The sequence below is a fragment of the Etheostoma cragini genome, chromosome 8 (genome assembly GCF_013103735.1).
Source record: "Etheostoma cragini isolate CJK2018 chromosome 8, CSU_Ecrag_1.0, whole genome shotgun sequence".
NCBI classification, from domain to species: domain Eukaryota; kingdom Metazoa; phylum Chordata; class Actinopteri; order Perciformes; family Percidae; genus Etheostoma; species Etheostoma cragini.
This window is the reverse complement of record NC_048414.1, coordinates 15,339,422-15,354,851: the sequence shown is the minus strand read 5'-3', so window position 1 is coordinate 15,354,851 and position 15,430 is coordinate 15,339,422. Positions and strand designations below refer to the sequence as shown.

General features: G+C 39.8%; 1 long non-coding RNA gene across 1 annotated transcript; it reads left to right on the top strand.

Moving 5' to 3' along the window:
- Positions 1-636: 636 nt before the first annotated feature.
- LOC117949477 lies at positions 637-15,036 on the top strand. Its single transcript, XR_004657696.1, has 2 exons — positions 637-690; positions 14,137-15,036. It is a non-coding gene; the product is annotated as an uncharacterized LOC117949477 (long non-coding RNA).
- Positions 15,037-15,430: the final 394 nt, after the last annotated feature.

Below are 15,430 nucleotides of genomic sequence, written 5' to 3'. Positions count from 1 at the left end.
CAGGCGCCAAATGGCGATCTTTTATCAATATGTGTTGGTCAGTTTGTCTGCTCGACAATCACATTTTGCAGCAATAAAATTGAAGTGATATGAACAAACAGAGAAATGTATCTTTTTAGATGAAACAGATGTTCACAAAGTTTCCTTTTGGGGCCATTATTTGAAATTCAGAAAAATTCAAGTAGCAATATATTGCAGAATATTGCAATATGTTTAAAATTGCAATAATATCGTACCATGGCATAAGTATCGTGATGAGATGGTATCGAAAGGCGCGTGGTGATTCCCACCCCTGACATGCTGTAGCTGTGGTGTTTCATAAATGATTTGATTTCATCTTTAAAACTATTATTTTATTCCTTTTCTCATTTTCCATTGTGGCCCCTAAGTGAACTTGAGTTGAGACACCCCCGACCTAAGGCATCCGGTGGCGTCAACCATGCCATGCCAGCTTGTTGAGAGGTGGGCTAAATTAAGCTCCATAATTAATTTTAAGCATGCTCTCGCTCTGATTCCCTACTACAGACAGAACTTTAGAACAATTGCAGGTTCCAGTCAACCTTGATTCAGCCTTATTTGTGAATTGTGCATTTTTTGTTGTTGTTGCTCCTTCATCATTCTCTCTTTCTGTCTGCAGTACCTGATCTGTTGTATCCCCTATGAGCGGTATGACTGGCTGAATAGAATCAGGTAAGAACTGGACAACACTGTGTGTTTACTCACTGAGCAGGTCAGTTGGTTCAGCTCAAACCAATGGCCATGCTGAGCAGCAAGTAGCCTACACCAAACACATGGCAGGAGTACAACCTCTCAAATGTTTTCTCGTAATTCAAACATATGAGCTGCATGAAACAAACAACTTCATAAAGCCCAACTTGTGTCAATCACCATTAGCAAATTGGCAAACAGATGAAAGCATCTGCTCAAAAGTGGTTGAAGGACCTTTCTTTTATGTGGAGCAGCAATACTTGATCAGTTTACAGTGTACTAGTTGTTGAATTGTGATCAGTTCCATGTGGATGGCCTAGCTGGATGTGTGTGTGTGTGTGTGTGTGTGTGTGAAGTATTTTTAAAACCATTTTCTGAAATCAAACAATAAAAACCAAGCAGACACATGAAACAAGACTAAAAGACTACAGTCATGCTAGCAGCACTGTGCTTTAAGCTAAGTCTTTGAATGCTAACATGCTTATGTTTAGCAAGTATGATGGTTACCATTTTCTTCATGCTAGTTTTGCCTGATAGCATGCTACCGTTTGCTAATCAGCACTAAACACAAAGTCCAGCTGAGACGGATAGGGATGTCATGAGTTTTGCAGGTATTTTGTCATGAACTAAACGTAATTGTTCAGCTAAAGGGACACATGCAATTGTCAGAGTTATTACCATTTTTTTTCTTATGGTGACTTGAATGTCTGATTGTCATGACAATCCATCCAATAATGGCAGACCAACCTTCATTACCATCTATAGAGCTATGCTAAAAAGTCAGCTAAAACTACCCTAAGTCATCTGGAAACTGTAAAGCTACACATAGAGGGAAACACAATTTCCAAACAGAATTTCAAAATGTAATTAAAAACGATTGCATGATTTAATAATATTGGTATGCGCGAGTGTTTTTTGGAAAGCAGTATGAAGTTAGTGGAAACACTGACTCAAAGCATATGGCCATTTAATGCCGCAGCAACAGACATCCCCCACAACACATGCAATAAAATCTTAATGACGACAAGTTAATTTTTTATATGGTTTTAACAGCTGCGCATCATTTCAGTTTATCCTTATGCAAACACTTTGATGATATAAGCCGAAAGACTCTACTGTCATACGCATGCCTGTGTGTGTGTGTGTGTTACATTGGGGTGTAAACCCAAGCCAGAAGGGGTGAGCAGTTGGGTGTAATATTTGTAATGTAAAACTATTGCCTGGAGCATGAGGGACCTTCAAAGGATCCTTGTGTTAGACGGGGACCTACGACCACAAGCCGCTGAGCGCTCAGATTTGTGTGTGTGTTTGTGTGTGTGTGTGTGTGTGTGAGATCACATCTGCTGGTGTGGGATAGCCCTCACACCTGTGCACAAAAGAGTCTTTGAAGTGGCTTCTTGTCTTCTGCATGCCTCCTCTAACCTTAGCGGCAGAATCCCAACACCGCACACACAGTTCACACGCAGAGACGGGGAGCGAGGCCAAACTCTGGGCTCTCTTATAGGGAGCCGGGAGATGGAGTGAGCAACTATGAGTGAGGAGGAAAGAAAAGGGCAAGAAGATCTAAAAGTGAGGGAGGGAGGGAGAAAGGTTGCGAGGGGAAAGCAGAAAGGGAAGGCCCCCGCAGTTTGGGAACAAGGGCAGAAGCGGGAGAAATGCCAGAGTGGCTTAAATCATCAGGGAGAAACTCTGCAGGTGGAGGAAATGATCAGAGGAAGTCATATGATGTCCAGGAAACCTCCAAGGTAAACAAGGACAGATGAGATGAGAGCTGGTACTAGACACAGTAGGTGAAAAACCCCAGGTTTTGAAGGTATTACCTGAATTCTTAAAGACTCATTTGTTTATCATGATCCCAAAATCCCAAAATATAAATGTTTAATCATGTATGGAAATGAGAAATAACATTAATAATAAATGCATAGCTCTAATATTAAACCATTTAAATGTTAGCACATATTTTTGGTAGTTAAGAAATACCCTAAATGTGTGGTTAGCGTTGAATGGATGGATGGATGGATGGATGGACCTTTACTTAGTTCAATTAGTAAGTCCCATTGAGATATTACTTTTTAAAGGAAAGCCCACATATATATCAAAATAAGACAGAAGCCGTAGCTCTGTTTCCACTGTAATTATAATACACAAGCACAACTGTCCTTGCATGAACCAAATGTGTGTTTATTATTGTCTCTACTCTGTGGATACCGCTTCTCATGCTGAACACTAAAGCTACTGAGTAATTAACGGTTTAATCCATAAAATAAGACGACAAAGCAAGACTCCCTGTGAATACATGTCTGCGAGCATTGCTTTGTGTAATTACTGGCTTCAGACAGGTGCCTCCAAGTCATTAGATGAAAACTGGCAGATTTATGTTCACAAGTCAACACCACAGAGGCAATGTGTACAGTTGCTGTGATTAATTAACAGTCTTGTCGTGTAGTGTAACAGTTCACCCGGCTCATCAGAGGTCTATCATGTTGGAATTCAAATGAGCCAAATGAATGGGAGAACCCGCTTGGGGAGACAGAGAGGAGCAACAGGGGGTATGGGCACAGCATTAGGGTCGAATAGAGGAGCTTCAAAGTATGTCTGTATGCCCAATGCCACACAAGGCTTTTAGCAGTGTGCTACTGATGGACATTGAAAGTCTACTGCGGGGAGCCTCCTCTCAAACTGGAACACTGTTGAGCCTTAATGTATTTTTTAAAAGAAATCTGGAGGGAGTGAACAGCGTTTGATCAGCTTTTGTTTTGGAATGTGAATACTGCTACGATGTAGCAGCATTTACAGGAAAAGCCCTACCCCACTGCAATATGTGTAGTATGCTGAATTTGTTCAAATGTAGAGACTGTAATTCCCTATGTAACACATAGAGGGCAGTAGTGGCTTAAAACTACTTATAATTGACCAACGAAGTCAACATTTACACACGCTTAGACATGAAGTAAACTGGATATGCATCAAATATGAAATCACTTTAAACAAATGGAATGGTCACATTCCTATCAAACAAATGTTATGAAGAGCTTAAACATGACTGGGGTTCAATATGTCAAACAGAAATGAAAGCCATTCTGGTTTGAAGTTATGAACAGCAAGTTGTAATTGCCACCTCATTTCTCTTCATTGGGTTGTTGCACATCCGTGAAAATATGTGTAGCAGCTGTTTGCTTGTCCAGCCTTTTCCCTGGACCTATGAAACACACACTTGAAAAAAAATGCAAACCCACACTCATATCAACAGCTCTTCAGGAGCCTACTTCTAAGGAATGATTCGAGGCATCTTGAGTGGCAGCTCGCCTTTGCGTTGCACTCGAGTGGTCACCGACACTGCCTGATTGCAGGAGGTTGCCCTCTCATATTCCCTCAAAAATCTCTGGCCACAATCCCCAAATTATCTGTCTAGCCAAGCGTACCAGCATGAAAAAAAAAAACTCCCTTGGTATCTCCACTGCTTAAAGGCTACTTGTTAGTCGGGTGCATTCTGGGACATCTGGCAAAAAGCCACGAGTCATGCTTTGCAAAACCATGCACGCAAGCACCAGAATTTAACAAGGCAAGACACTTGGACGCAAACCTTTGGGTATATGTATTCCATTGTAATATGAGCGTGTCCTTATTCACTGATTAAATATTATAACTGAATTGATGAAAATAGAATTAATGCCTTTGAAATACAAATTTGTCCTGATAAAGACATGAAAAAGTGTTGATTTGATGAAAACAGCTATTCCACAGCCAGCTAATACACTTGGATAAGCCGTGTGCCGTGGACCAGTGTGTCAATCAAAATTCATAACTGAAGCCTTTTAGCGGTTTCCAATTTCAATTGTGCTGAATGCAAGTTCATTAACGCCATGCGGATTCAGACCCAGACACTTTTATGTTGGCAATAAAATGCATGCAAAGTTAGAAGTGTATGAAATGAAAAAATTAAGATGACTTGTAGGTCAATGTGTATGAGGACACTTTTGCCTGTGGGCGAGTTTCATGATTTAAAAAAAACTTTGCGGTACACTGAGATAAATGGATATGATGAAGGACGATGTGACGGGGGTGCTTAGCTCCAGCTTTTTCCAAGGTAAACCTGTTAAACTAGGGTTATTTTGACCTGCTTTCCAAATTGTACGGCTTGTTTAATAGCTGCCTTTTAGTTAGTTATAGTGGATGTGGAGTCTAGTTTAGTTTGTCTGGTTTGCGTATTGTTAGGCTACATTTCCATTTGTTGAATTCTCTAGTGAGGTCGCTGTATCATGGCACAGTTGGCGGAGGTTTGGTCTGACATTATCCTGTCTTCCATCAACCCATTAGTGTCCATGTTGGTCAGGGTCCCGCTTTCTAACATTAGCTTGTTTTGAATCCTCATTTCTACTATTATCATCCTAATATTCCTACTTATCAAGGTTTTGGTCTGGATATCAACACAGATATGTCTATGTATATATACACACACACACACACACACACACACACACACATTAACAGGGAAATATTACTGCAGAATAAGTGCTTTCACTTTTGATACGTTAATTACATTTGGTTGAAGATGATAACACTTTACATACATACTTACTTAAGTAAGGTTTTTAATGCAGGGTTTTACTTGTAGTAGGGTATTTTTAACAGTGTTATCTTAATACGTCTTCCACCACTGCTGTAGATTGAGATTTTTATTTTAATCCAATTTTAGTTTCAAAAAACAGCTTTTTCTATGTTTTAATCAAACTATAGCAATCTCAAACCAAGTATTTTGTTAACTTTAATCAACAATTTTTATTTTTTTATTTTTGTAGTTTGCATTGATTGATACATGTGATCCATTCTGCTACAAACCTGTATCTGTTTTATAATTAGAGCTGCCACTTTTTATTGTATGTAGACAATGCCTCACTTCCCTGTGGTCAAAACTCTAAACTGCATGGTGGTTTTTGCTCTGCCTATAGCCTCCATTGTTTGGATCCACATTTCTATTGGGGATCCTTTTGTGTGGGCTCGCCAATATAAACTTGGTCGTAGTTCATAGGAATGGGGACTGCTGCCGGTCAATAGTGACCCTGAATGTGGGAAACTACCCTCTAAACTCTTTGAAGCACATCATTGATGGTAGGTAACCCCTGCCACTGATGCTCTGCTCCACTAAGGGCCGAGGTGAGAGGAGCCAGCGTGACCCTTTGACACCCCAGTAGGGACTCTGTAATCCAACGTTTGTCACTGCTAATCCATAGCTTCACAGCCACAAAGAAACCATCAATAACACATGTGTTGCTAACAATCCCCTGACATAAACAACAAAATAGGAACCTCAATACACAGATGAGTGGAAAAAAACCAACAGGCTTGTTGGTTAATTTATCTTTTTATTCTGGGAGTGAAGATTATAGGTTTCCTTTTTCACAATGGCAGACTCTGATTGACTGCCCACAGCCAGCGAGGAGTCAAGGGTCAAACCACTGACATCTGAGTTGGTCCCTCCCCCTTTTTAATCTTACTTGTGCCATGCAAGTTTCCATTTGGAATTTCAAAAGAATTGAGAGGAACTTTCTTTAAGATGTTTAAAGATGTGGAGAGGGTTTCCACCCCAGGTGGGCTGGGACACTAATCTGCTGGAGTCTCTGTATACAAAAGCAGATTTTTAAATGGTTTACAAATTACTAATTTGTTGAAGGTTTTCTGATCTCTCCTTTCTTGGTTTTTCCCTTGTATTGTCATCCTGTAATGCTTTTAAAAATACCAGTCTTTAGTTGGTTAAATAACCCAAGGCGGATTGGAGTGGTTGTACCCATCTCTCACAATGAGCTTCTCTGAGACTTCAAAGCAGGTCTAGACCTCAGCTTTGTGGCCTTGAGAATATTCTGAACTCACAAATGACTTAAGACCGCCACAGGTGGTTTATTCTTTAAACTATAAAACAATGCTCCACCTTATTTGTTCTTCACTTCTTCTTGAAAACCTGTTACGACACGTTGATGGATGGAAGGAAAGAGCAGACAAATAAGTGGGTTGACACATTGACATATACGCTGTAACGTTTTTGCTAAGCTTTGCCTATTTGCTCTTTTGTGGTTTAAATAGTTCCTAACACAAACAGGGGCTCAGCATTTTCAGGCATTTTCTATGGGCTCCTCCCCACATCCCCAGCTATTCATTCTAGCATCTTTTTGGGCCCTCCTCACATAAGGGCCCTGGGTACTCAGCAGTGATGTAATGTTGTTTTTCATATGTCCGGAAACTTTTACTTTTACTCCACTACATTTCCTAAATAAAATGTATACTTTTCCTCCATTTAATTTCCCCTATGCATCTTAGTTACTTGTTACTACAAAATAAAATCAGAAGAAAGTTGTTACACTGGAAAAAAACAGGTTCGGCGAATCATTGCTCCTAAATTGCCAAGATAATGCAATATACACATAATGCACAAAAACATCGTCCAAAACTAAAGAAGAAGAGGAGGAAACATAATGATTGATAGTGTCATGGAATTACCTGATGCAGGCTCTGCCACCATGGTAAGAGACGATGACCACCCCGACAACAGTGGTGATGAACCCATTTTTGGCTATAAAGTTCATGTTCAAATTTTTTTTCTAATACTTAAGTACAGTAAATATCAGATACGCTAAGACTTTTACTTAAGTAATATTCTAAAAGGAGACTTTAACTTCAACCAAAGTCATTTTTGGTAAGATACTTTTTCTTTACTCAAGTATTGCTTTCAACTACTTTATACAAGACTCAGTTCCTTTTTCACTCCCAGTCTGACACCCCTGAACACAAATATGGCATAGAATACTAATGATTCACATGGAAAGGATCCAGAAACATCAATGGGGAGTCTTGTCCACTTGGTATTAACAAAAACATAAACATTTAAAAAATTTATCCTTGAAATCTTAATGTTTTTAGGTTTATTCTTAATAGTTTAATCAGTTGATGGTCATGGAAATACCTCGTATGGTCCCTTTTAACAACATTTTCTGTTAAAACTTGCTTAATTCATAACAAATAACAGAAACACAAATGAAAATATTAGTATCCAAGTCACAACTCCTCAGCAGACAGGATTGCATTCTCTCTGTGGTCAAAAAAGTTTCCATTCATTATAGCATAAATTGTGAGTGTTCATCATGTGATTCATCCCTCCCAATCTCCCAAACTGAAGCCGTTTTGTCTTGTTCATTGATTACTTGGGGTTAACGCCCAGCAAGCGTTTATAAAGCCCACTTAAAGTGCTGAATCATCCTAATCCCATGGATTTATTCTTTATCCATAGTGAAAACTGTTTGTGGCAATGTTTAATGGACTATGAATAGGAACAGCTCTGAATAATGGTGGCTGGGGATGATATGGAGGATTGAGCACATCCACCAAAGATTTAGTCTTTGGATTAAAAAGCACAACAATAGTGGACAGTATGGTTATGTGTTAGAGGTATGGAAATAAATGGCTCTTTTGTTGATCAAAAAGGCACAAGTAGTATAATTTAGAATATTGTAATCTTAAAGTCCTTAGCTGTCTGTTTTCAGAGCTTTTGACTCTTTCTCATAGCCTGTTTCAGTGAATGTCATCACATTACCTGAATAAAGAACTTCTGTCACTTGAACTCATAAGTGGCTGTATACTGGATCGGACTGGATTGAATCCTGCAGTTCCTTTTTCATTGGTCCGGATCCTGTTGTAGTTTATTACCAGTGCAATATCTGGTATATATGATATGGTCACATGAAATTTCCACAGTCTGGCGCTGAGCTGGCGAGGATCGACACATTTACAGTCCATTAAATACTGTAACTGAACAGCCCACAGTGGATTATGGGATACTGAAAGAGACGGAGGACATGTTGCGTCAAAAGAAGGCCAGTGTTCTCAAAGCCTTTGGAACAGGCCCCTGGTAGCTAATTTCGACATTATCTACTGTGTTTTCAGTTTCAGAAAAATGCTTCAGATAATTTAGTTTAACTGGACTTGTATTAAGCCTGTCCAGTGGTTTTGAGCAATCACTGTGCCCTGGCTCAGCAAATAAGCGTTTAGAAGTTGAAAATGGGACCAATGGCAGGATCAACCATTTAATAATAATTATGCAATACGTACAAAGGTGCTAATCCGGTCATGTGTTGTATATAATGTCTTTATGTTAAGCTCTCTGGTGTTTCCCTCAAGAAGAGGCCTGACTTTTTCAATAGATCAAGTCAGTCATTCTTGACCCTTGCACCTTTGGAAAAACCTGTCACATAATGGAAGGCTTGTAAATGTTCAGAACAGGGGTCCCATTTCCAAGCACTCAGTTGTCATGTAAATCTGAGGGTTTCATCATAAACCAAAACACACAGTATTGTCCACAGCTCTGTGTGTTACAGTATATAGCCCTGTACAGGTACTACTGTAGGGCATGGAAGTTAACTGGAAAAATAAATTATAGATTCAAGGATTAAAAAAAACAAAGTTGTAAACTCCCTTAAACTCAGCTTTCTGAAACGTGGCTGCCTAACATAGCTGAGTGTGTTGGTAAATTATCAGTGTGAATCCTTTTAACTTCAATCACCATCTTTGGGATGCGAAGATGATTGCTACATGGTGTAATTGAAGAGTAGATCAAAAGCCGAGGCAGAAGTGCTCGCTGAAGACGAGTGTCAGAGTTCGCTAAGGGGGGCTGCAAGTACAGACTGTGGCACTGTTGGGAATCTGAGTCCTACAGATTACAGGCCTGGGATTATCATTATGACAGTCGCTGGGTGAGGAGCAAAGCCTGCCCAGAGTAGACTGATCTGCAAGTGATCCTAACAACACACAGGTTGACCTACATCATGTGGTTTGCTGTGGTGTGGTGCATTGGAAATACTGTTGCAATTATATTTGTTTGACAACTGAGATTAGAGTTAATACTTATTTTTTTGTTTAAGAATAATTGTCATTGTCGTTATCTGAGGAAGATCTTATCAGTTTTATATTTCCTTTTTAGTAAGTTTCTTTTCATAATTTCCCCTAATTTGCTGTTTCTTTTAATATTAGTTTTTTTGTTCAGTGAGTAAAGTAAAAAAAAAAAAAAAAAAAAAAAAAATCCCCAAAAAGGCACAAACGGATACACGTGTCCTCAAATGCTTGTTTTACTCTGAAAATCGCTTTAAGCGATGCTATTGTGTGAGATTTGTAAGTTATTTGCAGACATTACACAGTGACACTGGTCCCATTCACAAATACTCCACAGGTGAACTAAGGTTATGGCCAGCCATTTACATTCCATTTCTGTCAGATCACCTTTAGTGTTTGTTCAGCCGGCAGGCCCCCCTACATCCTACCTACAACATCCATCACGATTTACACATACAAACTCCTAAACCCTTGAATCTGCCACACCACACCCTGTCTGTCATTGATAGAGTATAGATGCTATCAGGGACGCATGCCGCCAGGTCTGGAGGAGGCTGGATAACACTGTTTGCTCTCCGTAGTAAACTGGTCACCTACCTTTCTCTGTGCCTGTAACAGAAAGAAGAGGATGCATAAGGGGCAAGGGCTCTAGAAAACCACAATGAGCAGTGTTTCCCATTCATTTATTTAATTATGACTACCTGCCACATTATCAACGTTGACATTGTCGTTTTTTTTACTATTTAAAATGGAAAAAAATCTTATTTCACTCTAAAGTTGTTGCCAGCACATTCATTCGCTTTGTCCCCTTGTCCTCCTCTCTCTCTCTTTGCCCTCTCTCTCTCTGTTTACATTCAAACCCGTCTGTGAATAGCCATGCGGTCGCCTTCTCTCTGTGCAAGACTGCTTGACCGCAGTGAGCCTCTGCAATTACAATATATCTACGGCAACAGCTTTCACAACTTCACCTGGAACGCCCAAACCCCAAGTAAGTCTTTTTCGTTCTGCCATTGTTTTTCACATAGAGCCTAACGCTACCTGTGATAGCTCACATTACTAAACATTAGCGCTTGCAAGAGCAGACCTTGACATTACGTCAGTTAAGTTAACTTTAACCAGCCCGCTTTTATGTGGTAAAACAACGGCAGAGAAAAACAGACTTAACACACTTGCAGTTTTGGAGTTCCATGTGAACTTATGATGTGTGATGATGCCAGGCTTCGCAGCTGCGGGCTTTGGGTCCCTTATAGTGTGGGAAGTACTATAACTTTATGTTTCAAATAGACCTCTTGGACCAGCAGGGCAATTCACCGTTTGTTAAGCCTCGCCTTGTCAATTACTGTCGCTATGCCTGTCAATCCTTTCAATTCCGTTTTAAAGGAGACCTATTATATACCGTTTTCATTGTCAGACTTGTGTTTTGCCTTTTACTAGAACATTTTTACTAAAAAAGTTTATCGTTTTCATACTGCCAATGGCTTTGGCACCTCTATTTCCCCTCTGTCTGGGATGCTCTGTGGAGCGCTTGTCTCTTTAAGCCTCCCTTCCGAAAAAAAGCCCAGTCTGCTCTGATCGGTCAGTGTTTCAAGATCTCTGGAGAGTTCACATTTGTGCTCTGTTGTCGCTGCCTCTGTACAGTCTGTTGCATATAGCAAGACTTTATACTGTGAAAAATCTCCAAAAAAGGATTCTACACCAAATATGACAGCTTTCCCTGACTTATTATGTAGCTACATGTGGCAGGGTATGTAACGTATACACTGCTGTAGTATGCCTGCATGGACCAGATGACAATATATAGAAGACAGGCTTGGTATGGAAACATAAAGAGCCAAGAGTATAAAAAACAGTTGAAACCGGAGTGTTCAGAACAGTATGGGAAATCTAAGCTTTTGGCTCACGTGGAGTTCTTTTAAATATGTTTACCTCATTATTTATAGATTTATCCACTTTTAACATAAACATTCCAACATTGTGGTCTAGAATAGGTCTTCTTTAAAATGAGAGCAATGACAAAAGGACTTAAATGCGCTAATGTGATAGTTATTGTACGTATCCCAGGGGAAAAAGTCAGCATCTTCAGCAGTAAATCCATTTAGAAGATATCTTGATAAAAGAGCAGCATGCTTGTATTGCAGTGTTAAGCTAGTTATCCCTTGTAGGGTCAGTGTAGTGTGTGTGTTGCAGTATGATAAGAAAAATTTAAGATCAGAATTGATTCTAACCCCAGTCTGGAAGCTTAACTCTCCAAAACATTAGATTTAAGCTTTATGCATTATGCTTTGAGGACAAAGACAACTAATGCTCTGGCAAACTTATAGTCATCTGGGGCCTGCTCCTAAAGTAAATGCCAGACCCTCTACTAATGTGTCATGTCAGGTTACAAAGAACAAACCACCTCCCAGACTCTTAAGCTGCAGAAAGTATTGCTCTCCATACAGCCCCATCCACATCACTTCAGCATGTGTGGAAATCAAAAGCATGACAGCAGTCAAATAAGACAGAACATGAAATGCTGTTGTGGAGAGTATATATCTCATCAGAATCTATGTCTGGATACAGCAACAGGTTCACACCACAAAAAAAGTGCTCACATGCAGTTGTAAAGCTATATTCTCTCAATAAACACATACCTACCACACAGGTCCTCAGGGAAAAGGAACACAAATTGAGGTGTTTCAGACAGAAAGAGATACTCACCGGGGCTTTTATGGGTCATATATTTTTAAGTGTGATGGAACGATGGTCTTTGTACGTTTGCTTGCATTGTGTTTCCGTAGTAAGAATAAAGGGAGATTAGTTTGAGGGCTGCTTTGTATGAGAGGAATATTGTCCGTGGGTAACAAAGCAGATTCTAGGCTCTGTTGTTCTCTGTACTGCACTGGTTCTAAACTCTACAAATGCTGTTTATGGACCTCGGCTACAGCAAATGCCGCCACTATGTCCTCCAGATCTCAAGACCTTTGAACATTTTGCTTTATTGAAATGAGACACAGCCCTGAAAGTCTTTCCTGGGACAGGAGCAAGACGGACCCGCACTCCAGGCTGGAGTCTCCTGTTCTAACAGATATTAACTGACAAAAAAACATGAAAGAATCAACACCATTAGTCTAACATTAGTACTAGCTGGCTATAGTTATTGACATGTCTCCTCCATTGTTAAGGTTAAATGACAGCCTTCAGTTATTACAGTTATTGTTCCACTTTACCTGCATTATCTGCTATAGTTATAGTTTCTTTTCCTCTCATCCTTTATTTTTCCTCTTTCTTTTTCATTCCCAGAAGGATAACGCCTCTTCATTATGCTTTCGAAAACTTAAAATCGATCATGCTTCAACTGGAATGACATTGGGCCGCTTCAGATGTCATTGCAAAAAGTAATTTGTTTGTTTAAGGGGGAGGGGGGGTTCCGTTTGAGACCGTGAAGAATTAAGTTTGTCAGCCCTTGGGGGCCCCCTAACGGCCTGGGGCCGCAAGCAGTTGCCTGGCTTGCCTGTTGACAAGCTGCTGCTCAGATAACTGGGATTTCTTGTGATGTCTGAAGAGGTATCATTACCTCTAATGTCTTTTCAGAGGGTAAGCACAAGGTCAAAGGACAGGGAGTGCACTCTGTCTCCCACTGCGGCAACCCTGATTAGGCTTGGAAGATTTTGGGAATATTCAAGGTGCAAACTTTCCAAAGGAAATAACAGAGACTTATTGGAAATAATGCGAAATAGCGGGGAAATACTAAACAGACCTAATGCATTTATTTGCCAAAAAAATCCAATAATTTGTCAAATACATACAGTGTAAAATATGTATACGTGACCTTAGTTATTTTTCTAGTAAACTAATTAGGAATGGTATTTAGAAAATGTAAGCCAATATTGGCATCTGCATGCAAACAGGGTTTGAAGTGAATCAGTAGTTTATAAAAAAAAATCCATGGAAACCGAATAATTAAACTTCTCAATTAGTTGGTTAATCAAGCTACATCCCACTTGGTAACAGCTATCTAGCAAAAATGAGCAGAAGGGGTTATACACTGTGGACTTTGCTTTCGGCTTATATCTGCTGGCCAACTGAAACAATGAAGGAACTCTAGTCTGAGAGGTGAGCTCTACCTGGATGCTCATAGTGGAGCATACAGTAGTCCTGGCCAAATCATCGATTTGGTTAAATGCAAACACACAGCTAGGAGAGTTATCACACTATTTTGCATAATAGGATTTTGCTTATTGTGTATGCAATCATTGCATCTGCTTGTTGAAACACAGAGTTTACTTTGATAGAATTTGTCTCCACCTCCATCTAGAAAAAAAAAAGTCCAGTCCGTGATTACATGTTACATTTTGTTGTAACATTTTTAATTAGAGAACGCACAGACGCAGAGGATGTGGAACAAGTTGAGTCACAGTTGGTTCGGTGTCAGAGCGTTTCATGGCTACATATTTATTCACCCATTACACATTAGTTTTCTCACTTTTTACCAACTTTTCACTTTAGACTCAAACTTCTTTTTTTTTTTTTTAAATGTAGCAAACTACATACATTTACTTTTCTCCTGTGCAGTGAGTTCCTTCTGCCCTGATGATGACCCTGCAGGGAGGCTACAAGGCCCTACAGCACTGTGCCATCATGCATTTTTCCATTATTCCACATGGGATCCATGATGTAATGTGAGTGTGCTACTCCCGCCCTGGGGCTACAGTGGGACTTCTGCTGTTGGTGGAATAATGTGCAATCTCCTGTTTTGTTTGTTTTACCTCACATCGGATGGAATTCCCCTCTTATCTAAATCCAATAATTACTTAAACCTGGATGTCAAAACACTTTCCATTATTATCAGAGCCCCCTTTTCCCTTTTTTCCTTTGATGCCAGTTGTTACCGTGCAGGAACAGAGTCCCTGGATCTTTTTTAGCTCAACCGAGTTGTCAGGATCCCAATCCACAGGAGTTAAGTCCGTCCCAGAAGACCGAACAACTGTATGTCTGATCTCAGGATGTTGTGCTGACTTGTCAGGATTAAGACCACACAATACTGTATCTAACTTGCATTTATGATCAGTCTTAAAATGTGGAGGCTGTTTACAGAAAGAAGAACAAGACGCTGAGGATGTTTTCTTACTAAAGACTAAGAGTAAATAGAAAGCTGAAGAACCATACAGCATTACAAAATAAATCAAAAAATCCACTTTATACAGACAAGTTTAAAATAAATAGATTGGTATAATTGTTGAGTACTTATGTCACTATATAACTGTCATTTTAAATGCTAGAAAATGTGATAGGAAAATTACTCACTGACTTTGGACTTGTTGTGAATTTCTAATCCCTGATTCACAGAACTGAAGTAATAGCATTTACAAATGGGACACTTAGACACTCTAAGGGAAGCTAAAGACTACAATGACTCAAGCGGTTAATGGATTTCTACCTAATTTGATGGCCTGTTTAGCACTCCCAGCATAATCCTTCTCTTGTAGAGTTGTGGGTGTGTGGTTGGTTTGAGCTGCTGTTAATTAGGTATCAACTTCTGGTTGTTCTTTCACTGGACAGTTTTCAGTGCAATTGTTACTTGCACATTCTTCTGTCCCCGCAGTGACATTGTTGATGGAGGCAGAGTGCGTGATGGTTTTGAGGTGATTCAAAGTTGGTTTAGGCGTGGCTAAAAGCACCGATGAAAACACAAAGCAAAGGGTTAAAGGGCATCAGTGGCTCCACTCCAAACGGCTTTGCAGATTCTTTTGCTGACAGGAACCTTTCAGTGGATGAAATGATAATTCGTAAGAAGGTGGGCATTTTGGAGATAATGAGGATTTATTAACTGCAGCTTGGGTCTGATTTACATAGTTTGGACTATCAT